The sequence below is a fragment of the Molossus molossus genome, unplaced genomic scaffold, assembly GCF_014108415.1.
Source record: "Molossus molossus isolate mMolMol1 unplaced genomic scaffold, mMolMol1.p scaffold_m16_p_1, whole genome shotgun sequence".
Taxonomy (NCBI): Eukaryota; Metazoa; Chordata; class Mammalia; order Chiroptera; family Molossidae; genus Molossus; species Molossus molossus.
Window position 1 is genome coordinate 196,879,827 of NW_023425344.1, and position 6,183 is coordinate 196,886,009.

The following is a 6,183-nucleotide window of genomic DNA, read 5'->3' on the forward strand; positions in this document are numbered from 1 at the left end:
GATAATATATCAGAATTATGATGTAAAAACGGGATCCTATGTATTTTTTAAATTCTAAATTTTATCGCTGTTAAGACATTAACCATTCAGTATTATTAATGAAATAGAAATTCGTACTTTTGTATGAGCAGAGAATCAAATTGATACTGCATTTGTAACACTGTCCAGAAACGTTCGTTTTGAGCAGCTCTGCAGATGATGGGTTTGCTTTCGGTCGCTGTGTTGGGTTAGTCTTGACTCCTGGCCCCTGGGCTCTGTTCGCCTGTGTGTGCAAACCGGGAATGAGACCCGCGCCGGTCTAAACTGTGAGTGTGCCCAGAGAAAGAAAGAAAACAGGAATACTTACAAATTTTTAAAGACATTCTTTTGTGTTTGCTGAGGACTCAGGAAAATCAAAGTGTTTTCTATTTTTAGGATAAATCACAAATGGAATATCTAACTGGCTGTTACTGTTTACCCATCTGAAATGTGCCGCTGAAGTACATAATGTTTTACCCTCAATGGCTTGACAAAAAGATTTCTTTTCATTTGGACCTGAGAAATCATCTAAGGAATATGTCATCCGACACATATTTCCGTATTTTGTCACAAACTTTTGCATCTCAAGACTATGTCCACTTAACAGTGAAAAAGGTCAGTGCTCTCTGGCAATGAGAAGTGGATTTCTTTTTGTGGGAGAGATCCCATGTTTGGTTCAGTTCTCCAGGGTTAAAGCACAAGCCACGGCACAGAGAGCCATGCCCCTCCAGCGTCTCTGTCCTCTGGGGTCCCTGAAGAGGAGGACTCAGCTCAGTGACACCAGGAGAGAGGGGGGCAGAGACGAGGGGTGCAGCGAGCAGGTGGCGCTTGGCTGACAGCTGAGTTGCTCAGGTGCTTCTGATGCTGCAGCTCCGTGTCCTGAGCTACTTGTCGCGACCACCTGGGGAGCTCACAGAGCTACTGGCGCCAGGGCCGCCCCCACCCCCACCCCCATTCAGTCAGAACCGCTGGAAGGGGGGACGCAGGCGTCAGTGTGTATCAAAGGCCCCGCCGATTCACGTCCTGGGGGGTTGTGAGCCTACTCTTATCACCAAAGTTTAAATGAGAATCAGCTTCCGTGTTCTTTCCTTTACCAGAAATTTGCAATAAAAAGAATAAAATGTCCAAATGAATGTGGTGTATCATTTTTTTAAATGTTTTATTTTTTTGCCCTGGCCGGTTTGGCTCAGCGGTTAGAGCGTCGGCCTGCGGTACAGAGAGACCCAGGTTCGGTTCCCACTAAGGGCACGTACCTCAGTTGCAGTTTGTCCCTGGCCCTGGTCGGTCATGCGGGTGGCAGCCACTCGATGTGTCCCTTCACGTCGATGTTTCTCTCTCTCTCTCTCTCTCTCTCTCTTCCTCTCTCTCCCTCCCGCTCTACCTGAACAAAAAATGGAAAAATGTCCTCGGGTGAGGATAAAAAACAAAAAACAAAAAAAAAACACAAAAAAAATGATAATAAAAAAAAATAAATGTTTTATTGATTTTTTTTTTTTTTTAGAGAGCGAGGAAGGAAGAGAGAGAGAGAGAAACATCAGAGTAAGAGCGAAACATCAATCGGCTTCCTCCTGCACGCCCCCTACTGGGGGTCAAGCCCTCAACCCAGGCACAGGCCCTGATGGGGAATGGAACTGGGACCTCTCAGTCCATGGGAAGACACTCAATCCACTGAGCCACACCGGCTGGGCTGGTGTGTCATTTTAAAGAGTCTTTCCGTGTGAGGTGAGGATTGAATTTGGTAAAGTGCCCTAGAACTGCTCCTCTGACCTTTCTGTGGAGGAAATAAAGTGCTCCGAGTCCGGGCAGGCCTGCGGGGACCTGGAAGGACATGGGGAGCCGCTCCGTCTGGGGGTCTCCTGGGCGCCTCCTCGCCTCTGGGATAATGCCCGCCGGCAGTTCCTAGCGTGAGCTGGGTGCACACGCTGCACCTTGGTGTGTGTTAACTCACTTCGAGATCATGACGGTGAGCTGAGTGCTATTCATTCCCCATTTTACAGGTGAGAAAACTGAGTCACCGAAAGGTTAAGCAACTTGCCCTGAATCCTGCAGCTAGTAAGTGGATTCAAACAAACCACACCACCTGCCTCCACAGCCTGGGCTCTTAACCAGCACACGACTCCTACATCCTGGCTTCCACATAACTGACTTGCCAGGCCACTGACTCTAGCCCCGTCTCCGTATGACCTTGCGGTTCCGCCATCTGAGTGCCTTTGCTTTTCAGTGCCCCAGTTCCAAACACCTAAGACAGGCAACCTCACTAGCTCTGCTTGGGTCGGATGTCTTCCTCCGGTGGTTTCAGCGAAGGCGCGAGAGGGCTGGGTCGGTGCCGCAGGGATACAGGATCACAGGCATTCCATCCGCTGAGCGTGGGCTGTCCTGGGCGGTGGACGGGGAGATGGTTGTGTTGGGTGAGTCCCAAACAGAATAGGAAAGGTGGCTTCCTCTACATTGTGGTTATCCCACCAGGCTTTCAGCCTAAAAAAAACCAGAAACCAGTCATGACATCCTGGAAACTCAATAGTAATACATGGAGTTGTTCTGTCACTGTCCTCTTTTAACTGTGTGACCTGAGGCAGTTCTCTTAACCTCTCTGAGCCTCAGTAGTCTCATCTGTAAAATGGACATTATAATAATTTAAAAGAGGAGGCTACTTTGTAATTCTCAAAATACTCTCAAAATAAGTAGTTTATGCAGTACTTGATAGTGGTGAAAATTGGTTGTGGGAAGGAGATATTAGTGCTGTGACTTAGAAAGTATATGGGGATCCATGTCTCGGTCCAAAGCATCCCGTTAGGGACCATGTTTGGGAAGTGACTGTGAGCTCCAAAGAAAGTGTATTTCAGCCTGAGAACAGAGGAGCAATAGCGCTTGGATGAAGAGATAAGTAGACTGAACCCAAAGGGGGGCAGTCCCTGAATGCGGGAAAAGGCCGGGCAGATCTCACGCTTCTTAGTCTCATCACTGGAGCTGGTGTGGCCTCCCCAGGCCTGAGCCTGGGGTGATGCGCATCCATTGGAGGGGTCAGCATTGAGAGGGTTGGGACAGGTGGGATCAGAGCTGGAGAAAGAGGGATTAAGATTGACACAGAGGCTGAGGGTGCACAGCCCTGAGGTCAAGTTGGGAAATGAGGTCCAGGACAGGTGGGCTGGGCCCGAGTGGCCAGCAGGCATTGGAGGCTGGTCTGTATAGACTGGAGGAGCCGGTGTGTGGCGGGCTGGACTGACGAAGGCGTGTCGTGTGCAGACAGTCATCAGCTCTGCAGTTAGGGAAGAACCGGCAGGTGAAGTTCAGAGTCCCACTGGACAGCAGCATCAGACGTATAGAAGTGCAGTTATGATCATGTGTAGTAGATTGTATTTCTCATTCTGGGTTTGGGGTTGTTAATCTCAAAACTTTTTTTTTTGTCATCCACATAAATCCAGAGTTAAAGGCCTCCTCTAGATATTCTTCTTCTTCTTCTTTTTTTAATCCTCACCCAAGGATATTTTTCTATTTATCTTCGGACAGAGTTGGGGGGAGAGAGAGAAACATCAATGTGAGAGGGACACCCTGACCAGGGCCGGGGACGAACGGCAAAGTACGTGCCCTTGGCTGGAATCAAACCCGTGACTCATTGGTCCACGGGCCGATGCTCTACCGCTGAGCCAAACCAGCCCGGGCTAGATAGTCCTTTATATAGCTCCCTGCACCGCAGACCCACTGCTTACTAGAGTCAAGATTCCGGCAGTGATAGGCAGTCTCTAAAACGTCTCCCCTGGAGTGTGGGCTGGGTTTAGTAAGGGGCTTCTCATGAACAGAACGGCAGAAGTAATGGCTTGTCACTTCGAGATTATGTTACGAAAGGACTGTGGCTTCCTCCTGGGTCCAGTGTCTCTCTCATGCCGGGGAGGCGCGCTGCCGTGTGAGCAGCACTCTGGAGGGGCCGGGTGTGTGGGAAGGAACCGAGGCCTTCAGTCCTGTACCTGAACGGGACGGACAGACGGTTGTACACCCGTGTGCGTTACAGCATTACTTACGCAGCCGAAGGGTGGAGGCACCCACGTGTCCACTGGTGGGTGAGCGGGTCAGCGAATGTGGCACACGCCTACAGTGGAATACTGTTGGGCCGTAAGAAGGAATGAAACGCGGACACATGCTATGGCATGAACATCATGCTAAGTGAAGTACGCCGGTCACCAAAGGACAAACGGTGTGTGACTCCACTTGCAGCCGGTACCGAGAACAGTCAGATTCGCAGAGACAGAGTGCAGCGTAGTTGCCAGGGGCTGGGGGAGGGTAGAGGACAGGAGATGGTGTTTAACTGGCATAGTTTCAGCTGGCAGATGACAATGTCCTGCTGATAGTTGCACAACAATGGAATGTCTTTAATGCCACTGAAGTGTACACTTGAAAATGGTCACGCTGGAAAATTTTTTGTATATCTTACCACAATAAAAAACAGAACAAGCCCTGGCTGGTTTGGCTCAGCGGTTAGAGCATCAACCTGCGGTCTAGAGAGACCCTGGTTCGGTTCCCACTAAGGGCACGTACCTCGGTTGCAGTTTGTCCCCAGCCCCGGTTGGGGTTGTGCGGGAGGCAGCCACTCGATGTGTCCCTTTCACGTCAATGTTTCTCTCTCTCTCTCTGTTTCTCTCTCTCCCTCCCACTCTATCTGAACAAAAAAAATGGAAAAATGTCCTCGGGTGAGGATAAAAAAATAAAATAAAACGAAAGCAGTAGATTCCCCAACCCCCAAGTCAAGCTTTTGTGTGAGGCTCCCTCCCTGGTGGCTTCTCTGAAACCTCTGGAGAGGGATGTTGAGCCAGAGACACGGAGCTCAGCCACGCCCACTCTGGTCCACAGAGATGAGATGATGCACACGCGTGGTTCCAAGTCACTACACTTCGGGTTTGTTTGTTACATGCCGCATTAGGTCACATACACTGCTCTGGGAAGTCTTGACAGGATTATTTTGTGGAAATGCTTTTTCTTGTGCTACAAATTACATGTACACATATAAAATCTGATTTAACAGACACCTTTTCTGAGCAGGAAATGATCTGAAAATGTATGCTGAGGGGGCGCTGGGCAGGATTGGGGGGCGCAGGTGAAGGCCAGGTGAGAAGGCAGGGGTGGGGGTGAAGAGCTGGGGCTGGAGCAATGGAAGATCTTCTGGGCTTGGCAAGATCAGATGGGTGTGTGCAGATTTCTCGCTCAAGGTTTTCCTAAGGGGAGGAAGAATTCTATCTCAAGGGAACCGGGGCTCCTGAGAGTTATAAACGGGGGTGAAGGGGAGGGGAAGTCCAGAAGTCGCCTGCTGGGCCTGCCCTGCACACTGCCTCCACAGCAAAGGTGGGGACATACTACGACTGGATCACTGAAGGTAAGTCAAACCAAACACACCCCTGAGGATCCACCCCAGAGGGGTTAAAAAGGAAATAAGAAAGATCTAGGGGCCAGGGACAAGATAATGATACGAGCATCCAGAGGGGACAGTTACTGTAGTGCAGGATCTCTCTCCCTTGACACTGCTGACACTGGGACCAGGTCACTCTCTGTGGGGCCATCCCGGACACTGGGGTGCTGAGCAGCATCCCTGGCCCCACCCACTCAGTGCCAGGAGCATCCCTCAGTCGTGACAACCACAGATGTCCGCAGACATCACCCAGTGCCTCCTGCAATGTAAATTATTGTTGGATAAAAGAACTACATCAGCCCTGGCTGGTTTGGCTCAGCGGTTAGAGCGTCGGCCTGCGGTCCAGAGAGACCTGGGTTCGGTTTCCGCTAAGGGCATGTACCTCGGTTGCAGTTTGTCCCCGGCCCTGGTTGGTCGTGCGGGTGGCAGCCACTCGATGTGTCCCTTCACGTCGATGTTTCTCTCTCTCTCTCTCTTCCTCTCTCCCTCCCGCTCTATCTGAACAAAAAATGGAAAAATGTCCTTGAGTGAGGATAAAAAAAAAAAAAAAAAGAACCACATCATGTGTGGCACATAGTAGTTTCTGTTGTTCCTTAAGTTTCTGTTGCATGCATAAATAATGACCACTGCATTGGGAAATTTTTAAAAATGTAGACTAAATGGCATATTTACCTTATCACATTTGACCTTTGTAATTACCCCATTTGGTAAGTACTATTATTTCCGTTTGTGATGGAGTGGATTATGGATGGTCATGTAGCTAATTAATA